Raw genomic sequence first — 10121 nt, forward strand, 5'->3', positions numbered from 1 at the left:
ATAGAGATATATCTGTCTGTACATATTTATATGACGTGGATTCTGGTTTGTTATGGTGTTTGAGATACAACTATCTCTGGTGCACACAACTAGGTCTATGTAATTAGAAAATATCGCATGTATTCAATACTGAGACTTCATTTTTTCAATGTTACTATTTGATGGTGACCTGTTAACCAGAAGCTATCTTTATAAGATACTTTTACTATAGTAAGGGAGATGTCAGTTTGACAGGACATCTTTCCTGAGGAACCTTAACCAAATAAAATTTGTGAGGGTCTGCCAATAGCATCTAGAATTATGGTACTAGACTTCCTTTTATGAGTATTTTGGTCATGATATGGGAGGGGAAATAAGATGTCACATTTGAACTGGTTCCAAAATTACCAAGTGTGTTGTTGCAGTGAGACTATGTTACCATAAGAGCCTAAATCCTGAATTTTACTGGATTTATAGGTTGGCCTGTTGAGCACTCTGTATTTGATATATACTTCCTAGGAATGAATGTATATCTTAAATCCATCTGGCAAATAGATGTAGACACCACACCACGTAACCCTTGTGTCATTTAAAGAGATACAAAAACAAAGGTGGTTGTTGATGTCAACATTCTGCAACTAAGAGGAATAGCCAAATTTATCTCATTCTACTTTTGCATACCTCAGTTCTCTGAAAGGAATATTGACAGTGTTTTAAATGACAACATAATCTCATTGCTCTCAGTCAATTTGCAACCTTATGAGCAGTCAATGATTACACTTCTAAAATGATTATTGTGCATGTACTATACAATACTTTTAATATAAATGAATTGCTTAATTATACTTACCACAGGCAGAAATAGACTGAAGATGTATTTACTTCTTGTTTTGGGATTTTAATGAGATCACAAATATATAAAATAAATATAATGATTTTGATTAACAGATCATTGTGACTAAGTTGTATGTACAAGTGGTCATGAAAATATCATTCAGGTCTCTCATTCCTCCAAGTGCAGTTGGTGTTTCTACAAGCTATAACCCCATTGTCTTTTCCCATGTCTTCCTGGTGGGCCTTCAACCCACAAACAAGGATTTTCATGGACATCCCTTCATGGAGAATTATGGTCAATAAAATTGGGGTCTAAGTTGTAGTTGCTCCCTCCCTCCATACTGATGCCACTTCATATCATATTTCTTCTCTTCCTAAATAATCGTTCTGTTGTTACTAGATAAATAAAAGTCCCATCAACTTTTCTATGGAGGTGGAGCAGGAATTGTTTTGTTTATTAATATCAATTAATTGAAGGTTTCCAATCTACCCCAATTATAAAAGTAGGAAAAAGAAATGCCCAGTGTTAGTATCTGAATGATTCCAACATAATTGCCATATGACAACAAGGCAGAATCCAACAATTAAAGTATAGATGTGAACCCTTTCATGAATTCATGCTTTTAGGAAAGTTTTCAGTTTAGGGAGGAAATTTGAATCTTTGCAAGATTTAAAGGAGGGTATGGTTTAATAGGAACTGGGATGATGTGTGACTGAGTAATAGTTAAGTAAATAGGTTCTATATTGTTGTCATGAAAAGTCCATGGATATGTCCAGGAAGTTACCAGGAATTCTATTTGGGTTCTGAAAATGAATGAAATCCTTTTAGAATGCATTCTTTTTTTGAACTACAGTATCTATAGAAGTGATGCGGTATTGCAAGATAAGAGGTTACACTGTTTCTGGAATATTTTCTGGAGAATTGGGGGTGGGTGACTTTTTTTTTTTTTAGTTTTGTGTGTCATCTGCATTTTCATAGAAGGGCTGCCCAATCACAAGGCCAGTCACAAAAGTTTTTAAAACAGGGGTGTCCACCCTTGAAAACTTTTAAGACCTGTGGAGTTCAACTCATGCTTCATGCTGGCTAGGGATTTCTGGAAATTGAAGTCCACAGATCTTAAAGTTGCCAAGTTGGACACCCTGCTTTAGAAGGCAAACTAATGAAGCTGCTCTCTGCCATCTCTTCTTGTATAGGTTTACTTTATTTCTGGACAAACATATACTTCCAAAGAATGCAGTGGGCTGTAGCCATCAAACATTTTTATCTTTTAAGATCTCACAGGCCTCCCTTATGCCAGGTGCTTTGCTGTGCCCATCCCAGATTTCTGATCCTTCATTGATTTTTTTTCAAGTAAAATAATCTTATAACAATGAAATCAGGTGGATGAGGGGGTCTGAGAAATGTCAAAATAAATCTCCGCTGGCAATTTAATTAAATGGAACAGAAGCGGGAAAATTATGAATGCATGGTCAAGTACCTTTTGAGACAAGCTTAATTCCTTGTTACTTCACAATCAGACCAAGATAGTTTTCTTGGCAGTTTTCTTCTGTCACATTCAATTAAATTGAAGTACCAACATTTGGTCTTGTTAGGAAGGAATACAAAGGGGTTTCCACTTCTTTTCTTTCTCACTGCCCATATTCTCACTGCCCATATTATGCAACAAAATTTCATTCTAATGTATGCCAATTATTGTACATTCAAAGTGACAATGAAGTTATTTTAAGTATATTGTCTCACACTAAAATTCCTAAGAGGTCTCTCATCCAAGTACTAACTGGAATCCACCCTGTTTAGGTTCCAAGAACCAACTAAATCAATAGCTATATAGCTATCTATCTATCTATCTATCTATCTATCTATCTATCTATCTGTCTATCTATCTATTATCTACCTCTCTATCATCATCTATCAATTTATATCTATCTACTTATCTATGTATCTATCTTTCTATTTATTATCTCTCTATTTTCATCTATCACCTATCAATTTATATCTATCTACTTATCTATCTATCTATCCTTTATCTATTTATTTGCTGCCCATCTCATAGTTGGAGGCGACTCTTTAAATCCAACTGAGCTGTTATTCATTGAATATATATCCTGCCTTTTGTACATGAGTTTATGATGACATAGGTAGTGCCCTCTCCTCCTGTTTGTCCCCACAGCAATAATCCTAGGAAATGGGTTGGCTTGGGAGAGATGATTGGCCTAACCCCATCTACTGATCTTCTGTGGCTGAGGGTATGAATCCTGTCCATTTAGGCAGCAGTCCTTCTGGCATCCAAGAGACCTAAGGACCACAAATCTAAACAGATTTCATTGTGGTTGAAGGCACATCTCCAGTCTTGAGTATCAGAACCTATCCCTGTCTACAGCCCCCTAAATAATAATGGGGGGATGAAAAGATTAAGAAGCTTAAAGCAGTTGCCTGGCACCTTGCAATGATTCCTTCCTTTTGAAAGAATCTTTTCAAGTTCATTCCTGGTTTCTTTTACCTGGGCTTCTCCATTTAAGGAAAATTCTAAACAAGTAATGAGAGGGCTTAAATTATTTCCAATGACTCTATTTCTTGCAATTATCACTTGGGGGAGGGGGGAAGGGAAATGACTTCCCAAGAGGGAATAAGAAATATCTCTCCGCAGAGACTTTCACCTGCTGGTCTGTAAACAGCAGAGCACTTGTTTCCTCAGGAGCTCTGATACTAAGCCTTTCTTGAAATTACTCTGTAAATGTTTACTGACCGAATTAGAAATCCAAATTACTTTATACACATCATGTAATCTGCTCCCATGGGGATTAAACAAGCTCAGAGTTCCCTATAGAGCATCAGAAAGACATGGTTATTAAACTAGCCTTCTCTAAATTTCTCTAAACCAATCTAAATTCATACACGAAGTTTGTTTAAATTGTTAATATAAAAGGGAGTGGTATAATCGGATTTAATTGTTCCAACTGATTATAGTTTAAGATTGCCTAGTACAGATTTACAGATAACAACGCTCAAAGTATAAACAAGTTTTAATCTTCACATTTAGGTTAAATACACCGCATTCTTATTGCACTTTCTCTAAAGTAAATATGTCCTGAATGACACAATTTGCTTAAGTCCATCAGACATCTAGATGTTTTTGCAAAGGAAAAACAGAGGCAAAGAAAAAGCCTTGCATTTGGAAGAACTACTCAGAAAAAATCTTGTATTTCCAATTCCGCAAACATCTGTTTCATACTAAACAGGATAAACAATGCAAGGCCTCTTGTGTTATCCCTGAGCTCAGCAGCACAGTACCAAACATTCGCTGTTTGATTTCCCTCAGATTTTCAGCAGGAAATGAAAGAAAATGTCACGTTGAAGTTTTAAGGCTCTTCCTCATATCCTGGTAGCGGGGGTGAGATCCAGCAGGTTCTGACAGTTTCTGGAGAACCTGTAGTGGAAATTTTGAGTAGTTCAGAGCACCGGTAGCAGAAATTTTGAGTAATTTGGAGAACCGGTAGTGTAAATTTTGAGTAGTTCGGAGAACCAGCAAATAGAGATTTTGCACTATCTTACCCCCAGGAGTGGTGAGGGAATGGGTATTTTGCAGTATCCTTCCCTTGCCACGCCCACCAAGCCATGCCCACCAAGCCACGCCCACAGAACCGGTAGTAAAAAAATTTAGATTTCACCACTGCCTGGTAGAGTGTCCTGCTCCTACCCTTGAGACAGGAGGAAAAAAAGAAAACTGTTGTAGTTCTTTTACCGGACTGGGAAAAAATGCTCAGCAAACTTGCTTCCTTCACATGAAGGCCGTTGGTTTCTTCAGCAGCTGTTGAGAAAATGGGAAGAGTCAAATCTAGCAATCGTAATGCTGGCCTTGTAAAGTATCTTCCATGAGGTCAATAGTCATAAAAAAGGAAAGAAAATATTGGCTGCTGGACAAGGCTGTCTTCTCTGATAGATGAGAAAGAAATGCTCACAGAGCTTCATGGTTGGATGAGAGGAGGCAGTCCTGTGGCAGGCCCAGTAGAGCCACACAGTTGCTCGATCTGCATTATATTCTCTTCCACCCAAATCGGGAAGTTTGCAAAAAGGAAAGCTTGTTCCATTCAGTTGGAAAGCACTAGTTCTACATTGCTGATAAAGCAGGATAACAATTCAATATTTTGGAACATTTGGAACTAGGGCACTAAATATCTCAGAGCACAGGAAAGCTAGAAATCACTATATAATAACATACACGTTTCATAGGGCATCTTTTTTTATTGAATGATGGAACCGAATTTAGTGATTCGCACATTATAACTAGGAAAAGAAAAATTATCATCCAGCCCCCTGCAGTGAAACATGAAATAGGAAGAGTCTGTCAGGGAATAGAATAGAATAACAGAGTTGGAAGGGACCTTGTAGCTCATCTCGTCCAACCCCCTGCTCAAGCAGAAAACCCTATACTATTTCTGACAGATAGTAGTCCGGTCTCTTCTTGAAAGCTTCCAGTGATGAATTTCCCACAATGTCCAAAGACAAGCTGTTCCACTGGTTGACCGTTCTGTCAGAAACTGTATCCTTATTTCTAGGTTGAATCTCTCCTTGATGTGGGGACTGAGTCAACATTAATTTGATAGCACATCAACAGTCAACGCTGAGTGGACTTGAAAAGTAATAAAAGCCCATCAGCACTTTATATTTTCCATGCAAATCGGGACGTTTGCAGAAAGGAAGGCTTGTTCCATTCAGTTGAAAAGCACTAGTTCTCTAACAGATTGGCCTGATTCAGCTTCAGCTTTCCTAACCAGAAGAATGGCCCAAGTGGAAGCTCCAATGTGTGAGAACAGGTCCTCAATAACAGGTAAGCTCACCACTTTGGAACCCTGCAGGCGAGTCCTTACTTTATACAAACACTTTTGGGAGCGCCAGTATATTTTATCAGACTCACAGAATAGATGACTGAGAAATAAACTCTCGTTGAGATGGGTGGAGAAGAGCAAGATCTGCCCCTGAAGGTCATTAGGAAACTTCAACTTCAGATTTGGGCTGTGCAAATAGTGTGGTGGTAAGATACGTGGTTAGAATGCAGTACTGCAGGCTACTTCTGCTGATAGCCGGCTGCCAAAAGTTCGAAAGTTCGATTCTCATTGGCCTTCCATCCTTCCGAAGTCGGTAAAATGAGGACCCAGATTGTTGGGGGCAATATGCTGACTCTGTAAACTACTTAGAGAGGGCTGTAAAGCACTGTTAAGCCGTATATAAATTTAAGTGCTATTGCTATTGCTAGTAACGGGTGCTAGATATACGCCACATGTAACACCACTCCTGCGTGAGTTGCACTGGTGACCAATGGGTTTCTGGGTGCAATTCAAGGTGCTGGTGGTCACCTACAAAGCCCTACATGGCTTGGGATCTGGGTACCTGAGGGAATCACCTTTTTTCTAGAGTTTCTACCTTCCAGCTAGATCAAACAGGATGAGCATGCTGCAGATCCTGTCAGCTACAGAATGTCAGCTGAGGGGGACTAGAAGACAAACTTTTTCAACAGCAGCCCCTAATCTGTGGAGCAGGGGTCTCCAACCTTAGCAACTTTAAGACTTGTGGACTTCAATTCCCAGAATTCCTCAGCCAGCAAAGCTGGAGACTCCTGCTGTGGAACATCCCCCTTCGGAAATTAGAATAGCCCCAATCCTTTTAGCCTTCTGTAAAGCTTTAAAGGGCTGGCTATGTTCCTGAGGCAAGGGTGATACACAGCCCCCTGGCTATAACGTTAACACGCCAAATATATGTACTTGAATTAGACATGTTAATGGTTTTTTTTATTGTTTTCATGGTTTTTACTCTTTTTATTGCTTTAAGATGTTAAGATTTTAATTGTAATATATGATTTTGAATTGTGAGCTGCCCAGATTCATTGGCTGAGATGGGCAGCTATAGAAATCAAATAAATACATCTCCAACAAAGATTAAAAACATAAGAGCACATGAAGTTTTCCTTCCCTCCAGTATTAATGCCTTCTGACAGGCAGGACAGATTCCATTTAAATTTATCCCTCTAATTGTGTCACTGTTTGTTTGATTCAGAAAAAGGGTGTTGTTGTTGTTTTTTAAGGACAGCTGTAACATTTCTCTGTGGTTGTACTTGGGAGATATTTAAAGATAACTCCATGTGACTTTGACCTCTTGAGGTCCCTGAGTAATTTAATTAGACAGTTCATTGTACCCAATTGTTTCCCAATTCTTCCCTCTTCCCCTATTATTTGTTATGGATGGAAATGATGATCATGAATGTACTAATTAAACATATTTCTATGCCTCTGCCTTCAGTGCAGACTTTCCCTGGCTTATGTAGCACCAACACAAGTTGAAACATCCACGGTAAGATTAACACAACTGCAACAATATGAAAACGAAAAACATGCCATATAAACCCAGATAAATGAACCAGCAAATAGGTGGAAAACTCTTAAAAATATCACCGGCTACGGCAAACCTCCTTCCCAGGATGAAGGAAATCAACAACTGGCAGATGACTTGAACGTGTTTAACTGCAAGTTTGAAAGGAAACTACAGCAACCTATCTCCACAACCCCTATCTCGGACACACCAACAACAGCCAAGCCTCCTACAACCCATTCCATTGGGTTCACAACCCCTAGTGATCACAGAAAAGGAAGTGCAAGACCTATTTCACAGACAAAAGCCAGGAAAAGCTCCAGGCCCAGACAAGATAACTCCTTCTTGCTTAAAATTCTGTGCTGACTAATTGGCCCCCATCTTCACCCGAATCTTCAATAAATCGCTAGAGATGTGCTATGTTCCTTCTTGCTTCAAACGCTCTACTATCATCCCAGTGCTGAAGAAGCCCACCATCAAGGAACTGAATTACTACAGACCAATTGCTCTAACATCTGTAGTCATGAAAACCTTTGAAAGGCTAGTGCTGTCCCACTTGAAAACCATCACGGATCCGCTCTTAGACCCCTTGCAATTTGCATACCGAGCAAATAGATCAACAGATGATGCTGTTAATATGGCTCTGCACTACACCCTCCAACATCTTGAATCTTCAAAGACCTACGCACGGGTCCTCTTTGTAGACTTTAATTCAGCGTTCAATACCATCATTCCAGACACTCTTCTAACTAAGCTAAACCAGCTAGAGGTACCTGAACACACTTGTAAGTGGATCATAAGCTTCCTAACAAACTGGAAGCAGCAGGTGAAGCTAAGCAGAATCACATCAGATACCTGTACAATTAGCACAGCCCCCCCCCCCAGGCTGTGGGCTCTCCTCACTTCACTTCTCTCTATATACCAATGATTGCATCTCTAACGATCCATCTGTTAAACTACTGAAGTTCGCAGATGATATAACAGTAGTCAGTCTCATTCAAGACAATGATGAATCCACATATAGATGGGAGGTTGAACAACTAGCCTCGCAGTGCGACCGGAACAATCTGGAACTGAACACACTCAAAACCGTAGAAATGGTGGTAGACTTTAGGAGAAACCCTTCCATACTTCCACCTCTTACAATACTAGACAACACAGTATCAACAGTAGAGACCTTCAAATTTCTAGGTTCTACTATATCGCAAGATCTAAAATGGAGACCTAACATCAAAAATGTCATCAAAAAAGCACAACAAAGAATGTTCTTTTGTGCCAACTCAGAAAGCTCAAACTGCCCAAGGAGCTGCTGATACAGTTCTACAGAGGAATTATTGAGTCTGCACCTCTATAACTGTCTGGTTTGGTTCTGCAACCCAACAAGAAAGACACAGACTTCAGAGGATAATTAGAACTGCAGAAAAAACAATTGTTACCAAACTACCTTCCATTGAGGACTTGTCAAAGAGGGCTGTGAAAATATTTACAGATCCTTCATATCCTGGACATAAACTGTTTCAACTCCTACCCTCAAAACGACGCAATAGAGCATTGCACAACAGACAATTAGAAACAAGAACAGTTTTTTCCCGAACGCTATCAGTCTGCTAAACAAATAATTCCCATAACACTGTCAAATTATTTACTAAGTCTGCACTACTATTAATCTTCTCATCGTTCCTATAACCCATCTCCTTCCACTTATGACTGTAACTTTGTTGCTTATATCCTTACAATTTATATTGACTGTTTCCTAATACGATTTGATTGCTTATTTGTACCCTAGGATTATCATTAAGTGTTGTACCTTCTGATTCTTGACAAACATTTCTTTTATGTACACTGAGAGCATATGCACCAAGACAAATTCCTTGGGTGTCCAATCACACTTGGCCAATAAAATTCTATTCTATTCTATTCTATTCTATTCTATTCTATTCTATTCTATTCTATTCTATTCTATTCTATTCTACTCTTTAAGAACTATAAAAGTAGAGTTGTCAGCAGCAGTCCCATCAAGGAAAGTTCTCTGAAACCAACCAGCAAACAGGGATGCCTTGGCACTGTTGTGGAAAAGTCTAAATCAAGCTGTAGTCCAATAGACCCCACTAGGTAACTTCAACATTCATCCCGCTCCGGGGTCTTCCGACCCATCCAAGCCTAGTTAAAGCCGGCGCATTTCTTATCATTGCCGAGCTAATCGTACGAGGCTAGTCAAGCTTTGGGACTACCTTCGGCAATTTTCGGCATTTGTCGCAGTTCTTCGAGCCGGAATTACGAACTTCAGCCAGCACCAATTAGCCTGGCTTGCTTGCTTTCTTTTTTTTTTTCTGGATTCTTAAATGAACTGCAATAACAAAAAGAGATGGTGATGGCACTCAAACATTATACTTCATGTTCACAAGAGAGAGAAAAATCCACCTTAAAAAGATTTGGGGTCTGGCTAGTCTAAAGAAAAAAAGAATTAGGGGTGACATGATAGTATTTCAGTATTTGAGGGGCTGCTACAAAGAAGAAGGGGGGTGTTAAATTATTCTCCAAAGCACCAGATGGTAGGACAAGAAACAATAGTTGGAAACTGATCAAAGAGAGAAGCAACCTAGAATTAAAGGAGAAACTTCCTAACAGTGAGGACAATTAACCAGTGGAACAGCTTGCCTTCAGAAATCGTGGACGCTCCAGCACTGGATGTTTTTAAGAAAAGACTAGACAGTCACTTGTCTGAGATTGCATAGGTTCTCCTGCATAAGCAAGGGGCTGGACTAGAAGACCTCCAAGGTCCCTTCTAGCTCTATTCTATTCTAAGGGGCAAATGCTCCCTCTTTTGTGATATGGCAGTGCCCCGCATAGAAGCGCGAACTACAACCTGAATTAACTATCGTCCTCATTTGTTTCGCATTTGTTGGTATCTATCAGAGAGCGTGGAGGAAAGAGCGGCAACTTC

General features: G+C 39.4%; 1 long non-coding RNA gene across 1 annotated transcript; it reads right to left on the reverse strand.

Annotated features, from left to right (window-relative positions):
- Positions 1-3837: 3837 nt before the first annotated feature.
- Positions 3838-9608, reverse strand: LOC131191310 (uncharacterized). Its single transcript, XR_009153464.1, has 3 exons — positions 9409-9608; positions 4557-4622; positions 3838-4241 (listed from the first exon to the last, which is right to left on the reverse strand). It is a non-coding gene; the product is annotated as an uncharacterized LOC131191310 (long non-coding RNA).
- Between the last annotated feature and the right edge of the window lie 513 nt (positions 9609-10121).

The sequence above is a fragment of the Ahaetulla prasina genome, chromosome 1 (genome assembly GCF_028640845.1).
Source record: "Ahaetulla prasina isolate Xishuangbanna chromosome 1, ASM2864084v1, whole genome shotgun sequence".
Lineage (NCBI taxonomy): Eukaryota > Metazoa > Chordata > Lepidosauria > Squamata > Colubridae > Ahaetulla > Ahaetulla prasina.